The 24,129-nt window shown below is 40.2% G+C and overlaps 1 pseudogene; it reads left to right on the top strand.

The window, feature by feature from the left end:
• Positions 1-20,745: 20,745 nt before the first annotated feature.
• Positions 20,746-21,254, top strand: LOC105483078 (small ribosomal subunit protein eS24 pseudogene; annotated as a pseudogene).
• Positions 21,255-24,129: the final 2,875 nt, after the last annotated feature.

Genomic DNA, 24,129 nt, shown 5'->3' with positions numbered 1-24,129 from the left:
TTTACTTTTTGTAGAGAGGGAGTCTCCCTATGCTACCCAGGCTGGTCTTGGACTCCTGAGCTCAAGCAGTTCTCCTGCTTTGGCTTCCCTAAGTGCTGAGATTACAGGCCTAAGCCACCACTGGGCCAGATTTTTTTTTTTTTTTAAGATAAAATAATAAATAAGAACGAGGACCCTTTCAATTAATCCATTTGTTTCAAGAAGTTAATTTGCACTCAAGCAATTTGCCCATCCAGGTGACAACTACTTTAGAGGCTCTCCATTAAAACAAGAACTGTGGCCGGGGGCAGTGGCTCACACCTGTAATCCCAGCACTGTGGGAGGCCGAGGTGGGCAGATCACGAGGTCAAGAGATCAAGACCCTCCTGGCCAACATGGTGAAACCACGACTCTACTAAAAATACAACAATTGGCTGGGTGTGGTGGCTCACGCTTGTAATCCTAGCACTTTGGGAGGCTGAGGTGGGTGGATCACAAGGTCAGGAGTTCGAGACCAGTCTGGCCAACACAGTGAAACTCCGTCTCTACTAAAAATACAAAAAGTAGCTGGATGTGGTGGTGGGCACCTATAATCCCATACTACTCGGTAAGCTGAGGCAGGAGAATCACTTGAACCTGGGAGGTGGAGGTGGCAGTGAGCCAAGATCGTGCCACTACACTCCAGCCTGGGTGACAGAACTAGACTCCACCTCAAAACAAACAAACAAACAAAAAACAACAATTAGCTGAGCATGGTGGCACGCACCTGTAGTTCCAGCTACTCGGGAGGCTGAGGCAGGAGAATCACTTGAACCCAGGAGATGGAGGTTGCAGTGAGCCAAGATTGCACCACTGCACTCCAGCCTGGCAACAGTGAGACTCTGTCTCAAAAAAAACAAAAAACAAACAAACAAAAAAACAGGAACTGCTTGCAGGGTAGGGTTTTCCAAACTTCCTGGATTCGATGATTTGGGTATGGAGGAAGAGGGTGCAGGTATCCATATTTTTAATGCAATTCCTCAGGTGAGTCCTAAGACATGTCCATTGAGAGTGTTGCCAGAGGACATTGCTGTCCCTTACTAATCAAAAATTATTTTTCCTCGTAAAAACATCCAGCTGTTTTCTTCTGAGACAAACTGGCTTGGATGGAACGGGGCAGCCAGGGGACTGACTTTTTTATTTGACTGTGACCCTTTCTTATGACTTCCTGCTGGGGTCCATTTCCTGAGCGTAGGCATTTAATGATAGAAGTGCATATGATTATAACAAGTGTTTTTTGAGCATTCATTGGAGGTTTCTCAGAGAAGGTGCTCAAGAAGTGCTCTTCTGGTTCAGATTTGACCAGCCAGCCTTGACCTGTGGATTCTCCTAGATCCCAGAATTACGCCACATTCTGTAAAGTTGGGGTTGGCTGAGGGAGTCGTCTCCACCCACTGTGCTTGCTGTCACCTCCAGTATCTCAGCTCACTGCTTGATGTTAATAATGGCCTGTTGGTAAACCACATGCCAGAGCTTGTCTGGAATTTTTCTCATGTTCTTTGGTATTAGATGACCTTGGTGAAACTATTCATGGAGCCAGACATGTCTTCTGCGCCACGTGCCAGGTTTGTTTGGCAGGTGGCAGCACTGGGCAGCCTTCCCACCGACGCTCCCTCTCCGACTCAGCCTCAGTGACTCCACATTGCCCACTGGGCATTCCAAAGAACACACTGACCTCTCCCAAACCTATGTTGGGGGGACGGGGGGGAGACAGAGAGAGCACTTGGGCGTGGATGGTCAGATCTGGATTCCAGGAACACTTCCGTGATCTTGCGTGTCTGGCGCAGATGTTTCTAGGCCTCTGTGTCCTCATTTGTGAAAGAGAGAGAGTCATGTCTCCCTCACAAGTTCTTAAGATTGAATAAGATAAGGTGTACAAAGCACCTGGAAGACTGTCCAGTAGATAGCAGACAATAACATTTTAGTTGTTCTTACTATTACCAGTTTTATCAATTTCGACACACCTATCTTTTCATGTGTTAGTCTCTTCCAAAATGAGAGTGCATCTTACAAATGGTGGCATGGCACCGTTTAATTGGCAGCACTTTTTCTTAGGAGTACATTAAAAGTGGCATGTTTCACAAATGATGTTGTCTTAGGTTGGGTGAGAAATGGCAGCAGCCATAACTGTCATAATAGAACTGAGATTTGTGTCCTGTGGGTTCATGTGTATTTTCTGATGGAACCATTTAGCTCTGAGTAGGTAATTTTTTCATTTTCTGGAATGCTGACTTACCAAGGAACTTGGTGTCTCTTTGACTTACCTGATCAATCTGCAGAATGACTCGGGATTCCAAATTCTGGGTGCCTTTTTCCAGAGAATGCCATCCACATACTGGAGTTCTTCTGTTCCTCTCCAAAGGGAGCAGACTGCTCTCTCTGGCTGCAGGGACCTTTCTTCTGGCTCAGGACTGAAGTATGACACCTGATCCCTTGTTGTTCCCTCCAGCCAGAGGCATAAAATCAGTGAATAAAACAGGAGTGGTTACGGACCCCTGTGGCAGAAGGAGGAAATAGGTAATGGTTGTGGCACGCACTGCCCGCTGTTGTGCTCACCTGGAAAACCAACGTGCCCCTGAGGCCTATGAGCTGCTCATGTCAATCCTGCCGAGGAGCCTCCTTGGAGCTGAGTTACACATCTTGACATTCTTAGTCCTGCAGTTAGTAAGAGTCTACCTTTATTAAGTACCTGCTTATCTCATCTACATCTACAGGCTCACATTAAGCATCTACATTTTCTCACTTATTTGTTCAAAAGGAGTTCATCTGGTTCTGATTTGGACAGCCAGCCTTGTCTCCCTACAGCCATGAAAGGCAGGCGGCTGTAACATGTAACGAGCATTATATAGAACAGTCATAAAGACTTGGGTTCAAATCCCAGCTTCCACCCTTACTAGCTGTGTAACTTTGGGTAAATTACTTCACCTTTCTAGGTCAGATTGCTATCTTTAAAACAGAGGTAGGCTGGGCTTGTTGGCTCACACCTGTAATCTCAGTGCTTTGGAAGGGTGAGGTGGGAGGATCTCTTGAGCCCAGGACTTTGAGACCAGCCTGACAACACAGTGAGACCCCATCTCTACAAAAAATTAAAAAATTAGCCAGGCGTTTTGGCACAGCCTGTAGTCCCAGGTACTCAAGAGGCAGAGGCAGAGGCAGAGGCAGAAGGATTGCTCGAGCCCAGGAGTTGGAGGCTGCAGTGAGCTGTGATAGTACCACTGCACTTCAGCCTCGGTCACAGAGCAAGACCATGTCTCTGAAACAAAACAAACAAAAAAACAGATGTAAAAGATAATACTTGTCTCTGAGACTCGATGCAAGGGTTGAACATCGTTATCCCTGTGGGCTACTAGGCATAGTCTGGGTGCATTGTCAACACTCAATAGCGGTTTCCCAAAAATGATTACTGCTTTTTCCACCCCTCATGCTGCTTGGCACACAGTAGGTATTCAATAAAATCTCTTTAGAGAGAGACAGAGAACTAAGAACTAAGCTCAGTAGTTGATCAGTAAGAAGTATCTTCTCTAAGCTTAATCCTGTCCTGGGAACGGCAGAGGTCCAGATGAACAACAATAATAAGTTGTACTTATGTAGATTCAACAGTTTACAAAGCACTTTAATGTTTTTCACTTAAAACTCCCAACAAATATGAGACAGAAAGGGTATTCTTCTTAGTATCTCTTGATGTATCTGAGGCCCAGAGAGGTTAGGGAGCAGTAGGGCCCTGTATGTGCCTGTGACAAATGGAGGAGAATGAGGACAGAGCAGAGGTCAAGGGGTTTAGCAATAAAGAGACCCTTGGTGACCTTCCAGAACACATGTTTGTTAGAGTGCTGGGGACAGACGCCAGAACTCAGGGAAATGAGGAAGGTGTGGGCGGGGAGGAAATAAGAATCAACCTCTTGGCAGCAAAGCAAACGATAGAAATGGGACTGGAGCAGAACCAAATGATAGCTTTTTCAAAATCAGGATGACCTGTGCATGGTTATCCACTGGAAATTATGTTTTGGCTGATTCGTGATAACCCAAACTTAGAAAGGGATAAATCATGGCAGCTGAAGGATCACGTTGAAAAATGACTCTCTGCTTTGCAAAAGAATTCTCAATAGAACCCAAGTGGCCAGTAAACAGGAAAATATACCCAGCCTCCACAAAAAATAAATACCAGTTAAAATAAGAATGAGATGCATTTTCCCTTTTTTTTCCTTTTTTCTTTTTTTTTGAGACAGGGTCTCACTCTGTCACCTAGGATGGAGTGCAGTGGTGTAATCACGGCCCACTGCAGCCTCGACTCCCTGGGCTCGAGCAATCCTCCCACCTCAGCCTCCCAAGTGGCTTGGACCACAGGCATGCACCACCACACCTGACTAATATTTTTAAAATTTTTATAGAAACAGGAGTCTTGCCGGGCGCGGTGGCTCACGCCTGTAATCCCAGCACTTTGGGAGGTTGAGGCAGGCGGATCACCTGAGGTTGGGAGTTCGAGACCAGCCTGACCAACATGGAGAAACCCTGTCTCTACTAAAAATACAAAATTAGCCGGGCGTGGTGGCGCATGCCTGTAATACCAGCTACTCGGGAGGCTGAGGCAGGAGACTCGCTTGAACCCAGGAGATGGAGGCTGCGGTGAGCCAAGATTGTGCCACTGCACTCCAGCCTGGGTGACAAGAGTAAAACTGTCTCAAAACAAACAAACAAACAAACAAACAAACAAACAAACAAACAGGAGTCTCCCTGTGTTGCCCAGGCTGGTCTCAAAATCCTGGCCTGAAGTGATCCTCCCACCTTGGCCTCCCAAAGTACTGGGATTGCAGGCGTGAGCCACCATGCTCAGCTGAGATACCATTTTCATTGATAAGACTGACCAAGGTGAAGCATGTGATGATATAGAGAGGGGATGAAGAAGTGAGAATATAGGGAATGTCATACACTGTTGCTGGGATTGGAAGTTGGTATACTTTTTTGGAGAATATCCTTTGAGAATGCCTGCCAAATTTGACATGCACATACTCTTACCCAGCAATTTTACTCCTGGGAAATTATTCTATAGGTATTCTATATATTATCCTACGGACATATACATTTACATATATATTTATTTATATATGTTATTGTATATTATTTATATATGATATATACATATAATAACACAATTATATAAATGTATATTTCTAAGGATATATATTTACCAGGATGGGGTGTGTGTGTCTGTGTGTGTGTAGGTGACAGAGAGAGAGAAAGAGACAGAGAAGAAGTCACCTAAATTTCTGTAAGTAGAGGAATAGTTACATAGACCATAGATATTATGTATCATGGTACATCCATTCTGCAATTGCAAGAATGAGGGGGCTCTCTATTTCCTAATGGGTGGTGTCTATAATGCTTTGATAGGGAAAAAAATAACAAACAGGTTTTATAAAATCATCAAGGAATGTGCAATGAAAATGGCTGGGAAACAAGTAAGGGTTAAGTTGATTACGTGGGAGGAGTTGGAAGGAGGAGAAGTGACAATTACATCTTATTGCTTTTTTCTCTATTATGTGTGAATTATTTTTTTAACCCCAAGCATGTATTACATTTAAAATAAAGCACTGGTTAGAAAAATGCCCCTCAAGAACCCTTTAAATCTCTAAGGCTGTTCGTATACTTAAAAAAATTCCATTTATAAAAATTTGATTTATTCACTCTTTTTTCTGGAACATATCTACTGCATTAAGGTACACCAATATGGTTAAATGACCCATCACCAATGGGTTTCTATAAGGACTTTCTTCTCCACTGGCCATTTCCTCTGTTATGGAGACTAACAAATTGCCAGGGAGTTAAAGAGTCTTACAACCTATCATTAGAAACCTTTCAACAGTCTCCATGCAGTCAGGCTCATTTGATATGAGTTTTATGATTACAAAAGATTGTTTGAGGACTCTGTCCCATTCTGGATGAGCAGATGAAATCTCCCAGATCTGTTTGATCAGTATAAATAATCCCAGAGGATTTTTTTTTTTTTTTTTTAAGATGACTCCTTTATCATCAATCCCTGGTTTTGACTTGGTAAGTCAAGGTCAGAATCTTTTTTTTTTTTTCTCTTTTAAGTTCTCAAGGCGATTCTAATACAGAGCGAGGTAAGGGAACTCCTGTCTTGCACCGATTGAAATTTCTCTCTTTTATTTCTTAGAAATTACTATGCAATGGTGCAAGTCATTCTCTCTAGAGAAGGAGTTTCTATTTACTGGCTCAGCAACAGAAACATGTTTACAGTTGCCAGAAATCCATTGACATGGAGAGGGAATGCACTAGTGAGGACAGTGTTTCTTAAGGTTCTCCCGTAGTGTTTCAGCCATAGAGAAAGCCTTCTAAAAGCTCACAGCTATGACATCCGCTGCACTATGATTGCAGGAGGCAGGGCTGATGAGTGTTTTAAAAAGCAGCACTTTCCAGTGATCTAATGACCTTCAGAGCTTGTCAAGGCAGTTTAGGGGGAAGTAGGCATTCTTGCTAAAATAATTTCCCCTAATATCTACCTTTGTCAGAGCCTTGCTTATGGTTCACTTGATAGAGATGGACATCAGTCTTGGAGAATATTCAGTTTGGTCTTCGATGTGGATACCTTCCCCCTCCTCCACAGTGTGTCATTAACACATTAGCCAGCAGTTGGACCAAACTAGGCTTGGCAACAAGAGAACTGCCTTTTATTGTTTTTTGTTTGTTTGTTTTTGTTTTTTTTTATTTTGGGGCTCCTGGTAGAGACTTAATCTGCTTTTCTTTGCTTCACACTAATTTAAGACGAAACTTGTGCTTTCATACTGAAAGAAAGCATATTTGCTGGCCCTGCCTGTCTCTCCACATTAATCTCCCACCGTCCCCACTGTTTTTGTCCCCTTAGCTCTGACCCTTCTGAACTGCTTACAGTTCGCTGAACGCTCCAAGCTGCCTCTACCCTGTGCCTTTGTTCTTTCTGGTCTTTCTAGCTTGGCTAACACCTACCCTTCAAGTCTACAGTCAGCCCACAGGGGAGGCCTTTTCTAGCTGTCACACCAAGGTAGGTCTCCTCCTCCGACTTCATCTCAGTAATTATCATTTTACTCTGTAAAAATTCCATTTATTTACTTATATTTGCATAGAATACTTCTGGACAGAAATATTAGAAATAACAACTGTCTGTGTGGTTGGCTAGAAAATGTGGGAGACGTTTTGTTGTACGTATACTTTTTGCTTCTTTTGAGCTTTTGTACTTCATATACTTATTCCAATAAATATAATTCAAATATAAAAACAATAACAAATCTCAGCTGTAGAAGCAATTCTATTTTATACTATTCGCAGATTAACATATTTTAGGCAGATTTCCATATATACTTTAAAAAAAATCTTTACTTTTAATTTCACAATATGTAAATTTTCTCTATTATAAATGCCAGTGCAAATTAGTCTTTCTGCTACCAGACTTTTCTGACATAATACTCATGTAATTTCCATTCTGGTCTTAAATGTGTTTTAAATTGAGCATATTAAAAAAGTTTTTTCTGGAGTGTATTACAAATCTGAAGAGAGACAACTATTTACAAAATGTGGACTTATGGTGTTTTTAAACTAGTAAACGTAGAGTTTTGTTGGAAGAGGTAATTGTCTCACTTTTCCTGGAACTAAAAGGGGAGGCTAGACTTTCAGTGCTAAAACTGGGGAAGTCCCATGCAAACAGGGATATGGTTGTCAGCCCAGACATTCAGCCAATCAGAACAAGGGGCCTGACCAGTCAGAATGAACCCTGGCCCAAAGAGAAGAGATGTTTGATGTAAAACCCCACACTGGGTACTGATGCATAGCAACTGATTACAAGTCCTAGTTTCACAGCTCTTTCTTCATCTTTCTAGAGTTGATTGCTCATCAACTCTATGACATTTAAAAAAAAAAAACCACCTTAATTCTACGTTAAACTTCATTATAAAATATGTGGCATAAAAAAGGAATTTCCCTGACATTTGATGCTGTTATGTTCTTAACTGAAGCTCGAAGATTTATCACCTTTAATGGTGCATGCAAAGTAAATCTTATTTTTAACTTTAGACTCCTCTAAAAAAAAAAAAAAAAAAAAACCATTCCGACAGTTTTTTTTTTCTTTCTGAAATAGTCCAAGGTTTACTAAGAACCACTGAATACTATTGGGGCAGTATGGCAGAGATAAATAATTAAAAAGTAAATTAGCAGCTGAAAATAATGAGTTTGTGAGTGGGAGGAGCAGAAAGGCCCATAAAAAGTATTCAAGCTGAGAAGAAAGTGAAGATGATTAATTTGTTAGAAGTTGATCGAGAAAATTTATTGCATTTTCAGCCGAATACTGAAATGCACACTGAATATGGCTGTTCTAGACTTCATTAACCAGTAATCCATGTACATAAGAGTGACACTAAGCAAATAAATGTGGCAGACCAAAATAAATAAGTTTTCCAAAATGAATGTCTTTTAACAGTGGTTGGCTAATTAGTTAAAACAACGGAAGTCCAAAAAGCAGCTCTATGAAGAATTTTTCTTCTTTGATGTTTTCTTCTCTGTTCACAATTTGATTTCCTCATTTCAGGAACCTACCAAGAAAGGGAGCAATTTTATATATTCTATGGTTCTTTTCAAAAAGATGAAAGCTAGAGACTTTGTCTACACACGGGTTAGTCAGATCCCATGGAACATTTTAAACCTGTTTACTCTGGCCATTTCTACTAGTTTTGGGGGACACAGAATAGGAATTCTTTACCTGGAAACCTTTCTGGAGGCACAAAATCATTAGAAATTATCTGCAACATTTTGCGTTTATGTATCTATGTGTTTTCCTGCAGAAGACGTCTTCAGCTTTCTTTAAACTCTCAAAGGGTTCTGTTCCCCCAAAATATTTAGTAAAAATTGAAGTGCTAGCTGGGCGTAGATATGGGGTTTCACCATGTTGGCCAGACTGGTCTCAATTGCAGTGGTGCAATCATGACTCACTGCAGCCCTGACCTCCCAATCCTCTCACCTTAGCCTCCTGAGGCTCATGATTGTGAGGAAGGCTCACGCCTGTAATCCCAGCACTTTGGGAGGCTGAGGGGGGCGGATCACAAGGTCAGGAGATCGAGACCATCCCGGCTAACATGGTGAAACCCTGTCTCTACGAAAAATACAAAAAAAATTAGCCGGGTGTGGTGGCACAGGCCTGTAATTACAGCTACTCAGGAAGCTGAAGCAGGAGAATTGCTTCAACCTGTGAGGCAGAAGTTGCAGTCAGCTGAGATCGTACCATTGCACTACAGCCTGGGAGACAGAGCAAGACTGGGTTGCAAAAGAGAAAAAAAAAAAAAAATGAAGTGCTACACAAAAGTGTTCCAGGGTCTGCATGCTCTCGTGAGTTCTCCATCTCTCTCCTTGCTTTTTTTTTGTGTGTGTGTGACAGTCTTACTCTGTCGCCCAGGCTGGAGTGCAGTGGCATGATCTTGGCTCACTGCAACCTCTACCTCCTGGGTTCAAGTGATTCTCCTGCCTCAGCCTCCTGAGTAGCTGGGATTAAGGGTGGGCACCACTACATCTGGTCAATTTTTGTATTTTTAGTAGAGACAGGGTTTCACCATGTTGGCCAGGCTGGTCTTGAACTCCTGACCTCAGGTAATCCACCCGCCTTGGCTTCCCAAAGTGCTGAGATTACAGGCATGAGCCATTGCGCCCGGCCTCTCTCTTTCTTTATACCCTCCTTCCCCAATCTTTTGGTGAAATCGTTTCGTAGGACTTTCTATTTGCTTTACTTGTAAAGGGCTGAGAATCCAGCTCTGCAGGCAGAGTGAATGATACTTCTTTCTTACCCATTGTTGCATACAAAAATACATGCTTGATATGGTTTGGCTCTGTGCCCCCACCCAAATCTCATCTTGTAGCTCCCATAATTCCTACATGTGGCAGGGACCCGGTAGGAGATAACTGAATCTTGGGGGTGGGTCTTTCCCGTGCTGTTCTCATATTGGTGAATAAGTCTCACGAGATCTGATGGTTTTAAAAAAATGGGAGTTTCCCTGTATAAGCTCTCTCTCTTTGCCTGCCGCCATCCGCCCAAGATGTGACTTGCTCCTCATTGGCTTCCAGTATGATTGTGAGACTTCCCCGGCCACGTGGAACTGTAAGTCCATTAAACCCTTTTTCCTGTATAAATTACCCAATCTCAGGTATGTCTTTATCAGCAATGTGAGAACAGACTAAAACAATGCTATAGATAAGTAGATAGATCCACACACAGAAGGCTTGTTGATTGCCGGGAAAAGGTGGGAAAATTTGCATATAGTCCCAGAAATCTTCAGGGAATAAAGAAATCTAGATCCCAATACTTTCCCTTTCTAGTTTAAGTACATTTCTAATGGACTGGGATAGCCCTGAATAAGACCAACTGACTTTAAAAACAAAAACAAAAGGGAGCCCACTTCCGTGGTGAAAGTAACGCTCAGTAAGAGTGAAATCTGAACTGGTAATTTGGACTCTATATGATGTTGGAAAAAGTACCTAAAACTTGGAAACAGGGAAGAGATTACTGGGTGTTCTTTCAGTACAGTGCTGGGTTAACTTTTTTTTGTCAGGGCTATTTCACAACTCATAGGGGCAAAGGTAAACTTGTAGATTTTTTGTCTGATAGGGTTTAGCCAGATGAAATTAGTTTCTATCAGGTGGAACAGATAACCCTAAGGGTTACAATTTATGGCCTCGCTGGACATTAACCAGTTCTTTTTAAAAAATGGAGTAAAATTAATATAACATAAATTAATCATTAACTATTTCATTTGAAAATTTAATTTATTAATTAATTGAGAGACAGGGTCTTGCTCTGTCCCCCAGGCTGGGGTGCAGTGGTGCAATCATGACTCACTGCAGCCCTGACCTCCCAATCTTCTCACCTTAGCCTCCTACTGGGACCACAGGTGCTCACCACCATGCCTGGTTAATTAAAAAGTTTTTTTTTTTGGCCGGGCGCAATGGCTGACGCCTGTAATCCCAGCACTTTGGGAGGCCGAGGCGGGCGGATCATGAGATCAGGAGATCAATACCATCCTGACTAACACGGTGAAACCCCGTCTCTACTAAAAATACAAAAAAATTAGCCAGCCGTGGTGGCGGGCACCTGTAGTCCCAGCTACTTGGGAGGCTGAGGCAGGAGAATGGCGTGAACCTGGGAAGTGGAGCTTGCAGTGAGCCAAGAGATGTCGCTATTGCATTCTAACCTGGGCAACAGAGTGAGACCCCATCTGGAAAAAAAAATTTTTTTGTTTTGTAGATTCAGGGGCTTCCTATGTTGTGCAGGTGGGTCTCGAACTCCTGGGCCCAAGCAATCCTCCCACCTCTGCCTCTCAAAGTGCTAGGATTATAGGTGTGACCCACTGTGTCTGGCCTCATGAACGATTTTAAAGTATGCGATTTAGTGGCATTTCATATTTTCGTGATGTTGTTTGACCACCACCTGTATCTGGTTCTAAAACATTTTCATCATTTTTGCGATGTTGTTTGACCACCACCTGTATCTAGTTCTAAAACATTTTCATTACTCCAAAAGGAAATCCTGAAATCCTGTACCCATTAAGCAGTCACTCCCCATCCCACCATCCACTTAATCCTTGGAAAAAACTAATCTGATTTCTGTCTCTATGGATTTGCTTATTCTAGATGGTTTATATAAATAGAATCGTGTAATATGTGACCTTTTGTATTTGGCTTCTTTCATCTAGCATAATGTTTTCAAGGCTCCTCTGTGTTGGCTGTAGTATGTATCAGTACTTTATTCATTTTTCGGGCTGAATAATATTCCACTGTATGTGTATACTACATTGCGTTTATGCATTCATCTGTTGATGGACATTTAGGTTATTTCTACCTTTTGGCTATTGTCAACAGTGATACTATGAACATTCAAGTATGTGTTTGAATACCTGTTTCCAGTTCTTTTGGGTATTTACCTAGGAGTGGAATTGCTGGGTCATGTAGTTAATGCTTAATTTTGTGAAGATGCACCAAACAGTTTTCCATAGCAACTATACCATTGTACATTCCAACCAGCAATGTACGTATGGAGATTTCAATTTCTTTACATCTTTGTCAATACTTACTCTCTCACCCCCCTTTTTTTTTGGTTATGACCAACTTTGTGGGTGTGCAGTATTATCTCATTGTGGTTGTAATTTGCTTTTCTCTAATGACTAACGACATTGAACATCTTTTTATGTGCTTGTTGGCCATTTGTATGTCTTTGTTGGAGAAATGTTTATTTAAGTCTTCTGTCATTTTAAAATTGGGTTTTTTGTCTTTCTGTTTTTGAATTGTAGGAATTCTTTTTATATTCTAGATATTAAACCATTATCAGATATATGATCCACAAATATTTTCTCCCATTCTGTTGGTTGTCTTCTCACACTTGATTAAGTCAAATTTATCTATTTTTTATTTTGTTGCTTTTGCTTTTGGTGTTCTATCTAAGAAACCACTGCCAAATCCAAAATCATGAAGTTTTACTCCTATAATTTCTAAGTTTTATAGTTTTAGCTTTTACATTTAGGTCTTTGATCCATGTTGAGGTGTTTTTATATGGCATGTGGTAAGAAGGGTTCAACTTCATTCTTTTGCATGTGGATAATCAATTGTCCCAGCACCATTTGTTGAAAAGACTGTTCTTACCTTATTAAACGGCCTTGGCACACTTGTAAAAAAATCAATTGATTATGGATGAATGGGTTTATTTCTGGACTCTCTATTCAATTATCTTGATATATATGTCTACACTTATGCCAGTCCCATACTGTTCTGATTACTATAGCTTTATAGTAAGATTTTAAATCAGCAAGTTTGAGTCCTGCAACTTTGTTCTGCTTTTAAAGATTATTTAGCCTATTCAGAGCCCCTTGTAATTGCATATGAATCACAGTTCAGGATCCACTGCAATCCCATTGACCTTTTTCATTTCTTCAAAAACTACCAGTGGGATTTTGATAGGAATTGCACTGAATCTGTGGCTTGCTTTGGAGAGTGACGTTAACTAGTTTTATATCTAAAACAACCACCTTAAGCTAACATTGCATATATATATATATGTGTGTGTATATATATATATAGCACATATATATATATTGCATATATATATATTGCATTTATGCATTCATCTGTTGATGGACATTTAGGTTATTTCTACCTTTTGGCTGTTGTGAACAGTGATACTATGAACATTCAAGTATGTGTTTGAATACCTGTTTCCAATTATTTTGGGTATTTACCTAGGAGTGGAATTGCTGGGTTGTGTAGTTAATGCTTAATTTTTTGAGGATGCACCAAACAGTTTTCCATAGCAACTATACCATTGTACATTCCAACCAGCATATATATATATATATATATATTTTTTTTTTTTTTTTTTTGAGATGGAGTCTCGTTCTGTTGCCCAGGCTGGAGTGCAGTGGCGCGATCTTGGCTCATTGCAAGCTCCGCCTCCCAGGTTCACGCCATTCTCCTGCCTCAATCTCCCAAGTAGCTGGGACTACAGGCGCCTGTCACCACGCCCAGCTAAGTTTTTGTATTTTTAGTAGAGATGGGTTTTCACCATGTTAGCCAGGATGGTCTTGATCTCCTGACCTTGTGATCCGCCCGCTTCGGCTCTCAAAGTACTGGGATTACAGGCATGAGCCACCACACCCGGCCCATTGCCTATAAATATTTGCCATACCACTGGCTCACTTATTGTGAGCTGAATAAATTTGGCATATATATTTTATATTTGCATAAGAGTCATGATTTTACTTTTTGAAAGTGATATTTTAACAATTAGGTCACACATTATTTAGGAAAGTGGTTCTCTACCAATTTAGAATCAGTAGGAGAGCTTTAAACCACACTATTGCTTAGGTTGCAAATCCAGAAATTCTGCTACAATTGGTCAGGGGCATAATGTGGGCTTTGGGTTTTTTTCTTAAAGCTCCCCAGGTGATTCTAATTGCACCTAGAGGTGAGAATTGCTGTCTTAGAGGAAGTTCTAATGAAGCTGCTTCTGATCCAGTCTCATGGGGGCTATGGGATTCTCACTGGGAAAAGTGGCTTTGAGTACATGTCACTGAAGAGATGTAATGTTGGGAGCCCAGTCTAATATTGGCTGTAAGCATTCATAGGCGAGTGGAACACTAGGAACAGGGGATATTTGTCTTATGTGTATCTTACCAACCCTGTGACTCTTTTCTGTTTAAGAAAGCTGAAACTGAGTCCTTTCTTCAAAAGAGTAACAGTCTTTTGTCAGTCTTTTGGTCTTTTGTCTTCAAGACATTGGTAAGAAAAATAGCAACTTAAAGCTCAAGTCTAGCAGGGGGAAAATATATTATTAAACAAACAAACCAAAAGTAATGAAGGAATGGATAGAGCAAAAGTAGATGCCTTGGAAGAAAAGGTTAGTAACTGTATTAGTCTGTTCTCACACTACTATGAAGAAATACCTGGGACTGGGTAATTTAAAAAGAGAAGAGGTTTAATTGGCTCACATTTCTATAGGCTGTACAGGAAGCGTAGTGGCCTCTGCTTCTGGGGAGGCCTCAGGAAACTTACAATCATGGCTGAAGCCAAAGAAGGAAAGCCGGCATGCCACATGATTGGAGAAGGAGCAAGAGGGTGGTGGGTGGTGGGAGGTTTTACACACTTTTAAACAAGCAGATCTCATGAGACCCTCTATCACAAAACAGCACCAAGGGGATAGTGTTAAATCATCCATGAAGGATCCACCCCCATGATCCAGTCACCTCCTACCAGGCCCCATCTCCAACACTGGGGATTACAATTGAACAAGAGATTTGGGTGGGGACATAGATCCAAACCTTATCAGTAACCTTGGCAAGTTCGTGGAGATAGCTTGACTACAGTGATGCCTTCTCTACTTTTGCAGAAAGAAGAAAGAAATACAGGGGATTAGACTTGGAATGACTTGGTGACACAGGGAAAGTCACTCAGTCATATTGGAATCATTTGTCCACTGGTGGTCTCCCTCTTTCCCTGCATTGTCCCTCCACAAATCTGTTCTTCAGGTTAATTCCTTTCTTCTGGGTCTCCCCTTAGATTCTAATGGAAGCTTATTTCTAAGAAGTTTTGTGTAGAAGCTGGGCACACAGTCTTTGAAGCCAAGCTGCCAGGGATTGTAGCCCAGCTCTGCTACCTACTAGATGCGAGATGCTGAGTAAATTACTTTATACCTTAGTGTTCTCATCTGTAAAATGAGAGGGATCGAGAGTGTCTTCTTTATAGAATTATTGTGAATTAGTTCATGAAAACATTTAAACTAGTACATGGCAAAGAATGAGAGCTGAATAAATGTTAGGTATTTCATAGTTATGTTATTGTTATTATTGCCCAGGAGTTACAGCCCTCAGCCGGAGTATTATTATTATTAATTTTCTTTTTTTTTTTTTTTTTTTTTTTTTTGAGACGGAGTCTCGCTCTGTCGCCCAGGCTGGAGTGCAGTGGCGCGATCTCAGTTCACTGCAACCTCTGCCTCCTGGGTTCAAGCAATTCTCCTGCCTCAGCCTCCCGAGGAGTTCGGATTACACTTGCACGCCACCACACCCGGATAATTTTTTGTATTTTTAGTAGAGACAGGGTTTCACTGTGTTAGCCAGGATGGTCTCGAACTCCTGACTTTGTGATCCACCTGTCTCGGCCTCCCAAAGTGCTGGGATTACAGGCGTGAGCCACCACGCCTGGCCTAGAGTATTATTTAGGTACAGAAGTTTTCAGGGGCTCTGAGGACAAAGTGTCTGAAGAAGGGTTATCCATAGAGGACACGCGGCCTTGATGCTAGCAATGAGCAATTCTGCATAAAAAGTGACTTGCACAGGAAGTAGATTGGATGGATTCAGTAACTGCTTTGAAAAGTCTGGTAGTTTCTGTCACTGCTGATTGGCCTAGAAGTTGCAGGTTCTTTGTGGGAAATGAGGCTCTGTCTAGGGGAGGGGCAAGAGGCCTCCCAAGGGGGATTTTACCCTCTATTTCCTGCTGCAGTGGCTCAGAACCTTCCTAGACCACAGAGAGTAACTCAAAACCTTTCATAGTTTTTTGTTTGTTTTTCTTTGAGATGGAGTCTCACTGTCACCCAGACTGGAGTGCAGTGGCACAATCTCGGCTCACTGCATCCTCTACTTCCAAGGTTCAAGCAATTCTTGTACCTCAGCCTCCTGAGTAGCTGGGACTACAGGCATGTGCCACCAAGCTCGGCTAATTTTTGTATTTTTAGTAGATATGGGGTTTCACCATGTTGGCCAGGCTGGTCTCAAACTCCTGACCTTAAGTGATCTGCCCACCTCGGCCTCCCAAAGCACTGGAATTACAGGCATGAGCCGCCATGCCCAGCCAAAACCTTTCATTGTTCACATGTCTAATACTTCTGCTATAACACTGTGGTCGTCCTCTTAACTATGACGAGAATATGGACAACACTTGACCCTTCCTCTTTGCTCACAATTTCTGCTCTACCCATGAGCAGACCAAAGACTCCTCCTCATCCCAGGGCAGAGCAAATAGAAGTATAGAGGTAGGTGAATCCAAAGTACGGTTCCCAGCTAACTGATGAGTCCAGATTGTTTCTTGCTGCTCTGTCATCTTCAGTGTATCAGTGACCTGTGTTTCTTCATAGCTGCAAGATGCAGCTGCAAAAAAAAAAAAAAAAAGAAAAGAAAAAGAAAAAGAAAAAATCTCCAGTAATGTCCAAAAGTAGGAAGGTTGAGACTATTTCCGTTGTTTATTTCTCTCTTTATTTCACAAAATGTTATCTTGCAGTACCATTGGACAGTACTTCATCACATGTCTAAGCACTGACTCAAAGAGGTGCAGAAATTGAGTATCTGGATTTTCAGCTTCTTGGAATATGAGGAGAGCTCTACTGGCAAAAAAAAAAAAAAAAAAAAAAAAAAAAAGCAGGGTAGGAAAATGGCTGCTAGAAGCTGGGTGCATGGCATATGTTTGTAGTCCTAGCTACTTGGGAGGCTGAGGCAGGAGGATCACTCGCGTCCAGGAGTTCGAGTCTAGACTGGGAAACATAGTGAGACCCCTGTCTCTTAAAAAAAGAAAGACAAGAAAATGACTGTTAGGTTGGCAATTGCAAGTGTCTGCCACACATTGATAATATCACTTTCTGTTATATGATTGTTTTACATTCTAAATGACTACCCTTCAGCAGGCTAACAAATCTTGTTGGGACTAAATAGATCTGCTTAAAGATGTTACTGTCTGCAAGCAAATCCTTCTGTCTTTCCATTGACCACCCCATCAAACCGCGTCCTGATTCAATATTGTGGTGGCTAGGGAGCCCTGTGTGTCTTTTTCCTTTAGGCTTCTGTAGAATTTGTGATCCCCTAAGAACCAATTTAATTTAATTAATCTAATAAAGGACAGCACGGGAGAAGGCTGCTATTGTGCTGCAATGCTCAGGAGGTAGCTTTGTGTTTGCTTATTTTTTTAAAGTTTGATTAAAAATCCAATAGCACAAACAGGTTACAATGCATAATTATCATTAATCTCAGCACAGATTATCTTCATGAATTTATAAAAAAAACACTCCAGTAATCTTATCTAGTCTTGCATTATAGAGGTAAGTTTGCTGGGGAGTTCTCTTTTATCTTTCTCCCAGGTTCTGTTCGATCCTAATGTTAGAAACTTTAATTATTTTTCAGTGCATATTTTCTATTGTATTATTATTGTTATTATTTTTAAAATGATTTACTTATCATTTTTCAAATCCAGTCAGATTTAGCAGTGGAGAGTTATTTCCCACCCTTTTTGCTTAAACTTAAAAAAAAAAAGCTCTTGTTTAACAATGCATGTTGGTTATAAAAGAAAATACAAATAATATAAAACAATAGTAAAAAGTAAAATTCCCTCCACTCTCCATCCATGCCTCCCTCTCCATCCCACCTCCCCAAGGGTCCTGTCATCTAATTCCTTATCCTGAAGTCCCCCTCCCAGAGCTGTCCACAGTTAACAGTTTCATTCTTGATCTAGGCCTGTACAAATATGCATATATACATATGCAGTTAGAGAGTTGTATGCTTTTTAAAAAACCACATTATACATTATTCTGTAATTTTATTTTTAATTTAATAATGTATCTTGCTCAACTTTTCCTATGTATGTGATATATTAAATATATCTATTAAGTATAGATATATTTAATCCTTTTCATCATGATATTATATTTCATATAATGTATCCTTTGCACTTTTCAAAATATTTTTATCTCCTGCTCTCCTCTTTTTTTCATAGAAAACAGCTCCCCTTTATTATAGTTACTTTAAGGAGTTTTAAAAACAGCTCTAATGAACTTTATTAGTACTAAAATCTTGATAAAACACAATCTTGGAACTGGGTAGAAGAAGACTCTAGTTCTGATACCTCCTACTTGTGTTTATACATTTTAAGACAATTTTCTATAAATGATCTCATTTAAACTCCATCTAATAATATTTTATTCTGGAAGTACCTGCAGATTATCCTGATAACTGTTTTTATTATAATAAAGTCTTACCATATAAACCTTGAACAGCAAGACAATATTATTACACAATCATTATTTAATAAAGATGAAAATTAGTAGCTCTAACATTACTGCATGCCCAGCATTACCCAAATTTGAATGTACATTTCCTGAGTACATCTTTTTGTTTCTTACTTTGAAGCTTCAAATTACATGAAAAACAAAATCAACAGAATTAAAGGGAAGAAGACAATTCCACAACTGTAGTACTGAATTTTAATACTCTATCACAACAATTTATAGAAAAGCTAGACCAAAAAAATCAGTAAAGACTTGGAAAATTTGAATAACACTATCAACCATCTTGATGTGATTGATATTTATACACCAGGAGCTGCTGAACATACCTTTTCAAGGGCTTAGGATACACTGATAAAAATAGACCATAAGCTAGGCCATAAAACAAGCCTCAATAAATTCAAAGAAATTAAATTATATAAGCTATTTTTCTGACTGCAGAGCAATTAAATTAGAAATTAATAACAATACAATATTCAGAAAACTCTTAAATATTTTGAAATAAACATTTTTCTAAATAACTCATGGGTCAAAGAAGAAATCATAGAAGAAATCAGAAGATATTTTGAACTATATGATAAAGAATTTATAACTTGGTGAAATTTGTGGGATAAAGCTAGAACAGTATTTAGAATGAAAGATAAAAGTTTACATTTTTATATCAATGACTAAAGGTTGTACATTTACAAGAAGATAGAATAAGAGGAACAGAGTAAACCCAAATAAGGAGGAGGAAGAAAATAACAAAGAGCAGATCAATGAAAAAAATCTCACATGAACAATAAGGAAAATTAACCAGTCAAAAAGTTGATTCTTTGAAACAATCAACAAAATTGACAAACCCCTAGCTAGAATGATCAAGGGAAAAATTAAATACAAATCACCAATACCAAGGATTAGATGTTCTTGTTACAGATCTTATAGGCTTTAAAGAATAATATACTATTATGAACAATTTTATGCCAATAGATTCAACAAGCTAGATGAAACCAACACATTTTCTGAAAAATACAACTTCTTTAAACTGAGCAGGATGAAACAGAAAATCTCAATAGCCATATAGCTATTAGAGAAATTAAATACATTATCGAAAACCTTTCTACAAATAAAACATCCTCCAGGTCCAGGTGGTTTTACTGGTGAATTCTATCAAACATCCAAGGAAGATGTAAAACCTCTATTACCCAATCTTTAACAGGAAAAAGAGGAGAGAATACTTCCCCACTCATTTTATGAGGCAAGCATAACCTTAACCCTCAAACCCAGGAAAGACATTACAAAAGAGAAGGTCACAGATAAGTATCACTCAGGAACATTGATGCCAAATCCTTAGCATAAAATTAGCAAATCACATCCAGCTTCTATGAATACAAGATTGATTTAAGATTCAAAACTCAATTTGTGAGGTGAGCAGATCACCTGAGGTCAGGAGTTCAAGACCAGTCTGGCCAACATGGTGAAACCCTGTCTATATTAAAAACACAAAAATTAGCTGGGCATGGTGGTGGGCGCCTGTAGTTGAAGCTACTTGGGAGGCTGAGGCAAGAGAATTGCTTGAACCTTGGAGGTGGAGGTTGCAGTGAGCCAAGATCATACCACTGCACTCCAGCCTGGGCAACAAGTGCGAAACTCCATCAAAAACAAAACGAAACAAACAAACGAACCCCCACAAACTCAATCTGGATGTCTCTTTTTTCCTGCCAGGCCTGAGACTATTTATTTCTGCCAAGAGATACCAAGGTAGGCATATGGAACTTACAAGAGAGCCCCAACTATAACACATTGCCTGGTCTAGGAAACTTCTTCATTCCCACGAGCTCAAAACTCTCCTTCCTCATCCAGAGACGCCACGGCAGCTGGGGACAACAGTAGGTAAATTGTACCTCATCCCTGTCTCACCAAGAGACATCTGGTGGCCTGGTCTGAATAAAACTCATCTGTCCCTTCAGCAGCACCAGAGGCATCAGATAAACCAAATACATCAAAATAACACCCCAAACTCTCTGAAAATTATACTCCCATTGAAACCACACTCCACAAAAGTGGGCCAAGACTTACATACTAAACCTAAACACGGTGACTCCCAAAATAAAAGATTAACATAGGGCCCAGAGTTTCCTAATTAAATAGAAAAATGTACAGAATACAGTTAAAAATCACTCTAGGATAGGCCGCCATCATGAACGACACCGTAACTATCCGCACTAGAAAGTTCATGACCAACCGACTACTTCAGAGGAAACAAATGGTCATTGATGTCCTTCACCCCGGGAAGGCAACAGTGCCTAAGACAGAAATTCGGGAAAAACTAGCCAAAATGTACAAGACCACACCGGATGTCATCTTTGTATTTGGATTCAGAACTCATTTTGGTGGTGGCAAGACAACTGGCTTTGGCGTGATTTATGACTCCCTGGATTATGCAAAGAAAAATGAACCCAAACATAGACTTGCAAGACATGGCCTGTATGAGAAGAAAAAGACCTCAAGAAAGCAACGAAAGGAACGCAAGAACAGAATGAAGAATGTCAGGGGGACTGCAAAGGCCAATGTTGGTGCTGGCAAAAAGTGAGCTGGAGATTGGATCACAGCCGAAAGAGTAAAGGTGCTGCAGTAAAGGCTACCTGTGTCCATTTTGGATTTTTCACGAGCAGATTAATAAACTAAAAACTTTCATGTGAAAAAAAAAATCACTCTAAAAACCAAGAACCAAGAAAATCACAATTTAATAAGAAACAATCAACTGACACGAACATTGAGATAAATAAGATTCTAAAGCATCCATCATAAAAATTTTTCAACAATCAATTACAAATTCTCTTCAAACAAATGATAGTGAAAAAATAGAAAATGTCAAAAAGAAGTAGATTAAAAAAGAAGAAAATGGGAATCATAGAACTGAAAAATATAATAAAAATTTTAAAAACTTGCTTGATGGGGTCTATAGTAGTATGGAGATGAGAGAAGATAGAATCAGTGAACTTGAGGTCAGGTGTGGTGGCTCACACCTGCAATCCCAGTGCTTTGGGAGGTTTAGATAGGAGGATCACTTGAGGCCAGGAGTTCAAGACCAGCGTGGGCAACATAGTGAGACCTTGTGTCTATGGAAAAAAAAAAAAATGAATCAGTGAACTTGAGAACAGAACAATAGAATTCACTCAATCTGAACAACAGAGAGCACATAGAAGAAAAAGGCACTTCAGGGGCCTGAAGAAAGTAATATGACAATCCAGCATTTGTATCATCAGAGTCCCAGAAGTAGAGAAGAAAGAGAGTGGGGCTGAAAGAATATTTGAAGAGATTTGATTGCAAACTCCCCAAATATGGCAGAAGGCACAATCTTACACATTCAAGAAGCTGAGCAAATCCCACGCATGAGAAACCCAAGGAAATTCATGCCAAGACACATTATAATTAAATTTGCAAACTAAAGATACAGAAGAAAAATCTTGAAAGCAGCCAGAGACAGCCGGGCACGGTGGCTCACGCCTGTAATCCCAGCACTTTGGGAGGCCAAGACAGGTGGATCATGAGGTCAGGAGATTGAGACCATCCTGGCTAACACAGTGAAATCCCGTCTCTACTAAAAAATACAAAAAACTAGCCAGACGAAGTGGCGGGTGCCTGTAGTCCCAGCTACTTGGGAGGCTGAGGCAGGAGAATGGTGTAAACCCGGGAGGCAGAGCTTGCAGTGAGCTGAGATCTGGCCACTGCACTCCAGCCTGGGTGGCAGAGCAAGACTCCGTCTCAAAAAAAAAAAAAAAAAAAAGAAAGCAGCCAGAGAGACACAGTGCATTATTTATAGGGGACACCAATTCGAACAACAGCAGATTTTTCATCTGAAACCAAGGGGGCCAAAGGAAGTATCACATTATTTCTAAAGTGTTGAAAGAAAACAGCTGTCAATCATACAAATTCTATATCTGGTGGAACTATTGTTCAGGAATAAAGAGAAAAAAGAAAACAGTGGCAGACAAGAAAAAATAAAAAATTTTGTGGCTGGTAGAGCTACTATTAAAGATTGGCTAAAGGAATTTCTTAAAACAGAAAGGAAATAATAAAAAAATCTTGGAGCATCAGGAATGAAAAGGAAAGAACAGAAGAAGCAGAAACATAAATATATACTATAGGCTTTTTCCTCAGCAGTTTAATAAATCATATTCAATGATTGAAATACAATTATAACACCATTTGATGCTGCAGGCAATGATATTTAAAAGCAAGGAAAGTAAAGGGACCTAAATGGAATTGGGATTCTATACTTAAAAAGGTAAAATGGGCCAGGCACGGTGGCTCATGCCTGTAATTCCAGCACTTTGGGAGGCCGAGGCGGGTGGATTACCTGAGGTCAGGAGTTTGAGACCAGCCTGGCCAACATGGTGAAACCCGTCTCTACTAAAAATAACAAAAATTAGCTGGGCGTGGTGGCAGGCACCAGTAATCCTAGCGACTCAGGAGGCCGAGGCAGGAGAATCGCTTGAACCCAGGAGGTGGAGGTTGCAGTGAGCCCATATTGCACTATTGCGCTACAGCTTGGGCAACAAGGGCAAAACTCCATCTCAAAAAATAAATAAATAAATAAATAAAGTAAAATGATACTGGTAGGTGTTATGACACATGTGTGTGTTAAACTACCCAAAGTAACACTATACAAAGATATGTATACAACATGGGGTTAGAGGCAGTCAAAAATCCATGTAAAACTTTGACTTGCCCAGAACTTAACTACTAATAGCCTCCTGTTGACTGGAAGCATTACTGATAACATAAACAGTTGATTAACATATATTTTGTATATTATATGTATTGTATACTGTATTCTTATAATCAAGCTAGAAAAATGAAAATGTTATTAAAAATCATAAGGAAGATAAAATATATCTACTATTTATTAAGTGAAAGTGAATCATCATAAAGGTCTTCATCCTTATCATCTTCACATTAAGCAGGTTGAGGAGGAAGAAGAGTTAGTCTTGCTGTCTCAGGGATGGCAGAGGCAGAAGAAAATCTACTGTCTTGGTCTCTTTATTGTTGCTGTAAAGGAATACCTGAGGCTGGGTAACTTATATAGAAGAAAAAGGTTTATTGGGCTCACCATTCTGATGGCTGTAATGTTTAAGATTGTTCATCTGCATCTGGTGAGGGCTTCAGGCTACTTCCACTCATGATAGAAGGTGAAAGGGAATTGGCTGTGCAGAGCTCACATAGTGAGGTAGGAAGCAAGAAAGAGTGGAGAGGTGCCAGGCTCTTTTAAACAACCAGCTCTCAGAGGAAGTAACAGAGTAAGAACTCATTACCCCTAAAGGAGGGCATTAATCTATTCATGAGGGACCTGTCCCCACTACCCAAACAGCTCCCACTAGTCCCACCTCCAACACTGGAAATCAAATTTCAACATGAGGTTTAGAATAGACAAACATCACAACCATAGCATCTGCATATAAGTAGACCCACACGGTTCAAACCTGTGTTTAATATAGTTGTTTGACACAGGTTTAAATTTTTGAAATTTTTTTGAAAAATGCTATAAATAAGTCAGGATGGAATTCTAAAAA

The sequence above is a fragment of the Macaca nemestrina genome, chromosome 2 (assembly GCF_043159975.1).
Source record: "Macaca nemestrina isolate mMacNem1 chromosome 2, mMacNem.hap1, whole genome shotgun sequence".
In the NCBI taxonomy this organism is placed as follows: Eukaryota; Metazoa; Chordata; class Mammalia; order Primates; family Cercopithecidae; genus Macaca; species Macaca nemestrina.
This window is presented reverse-complemented; position numbering and strand designations above follow the sequence as displayed.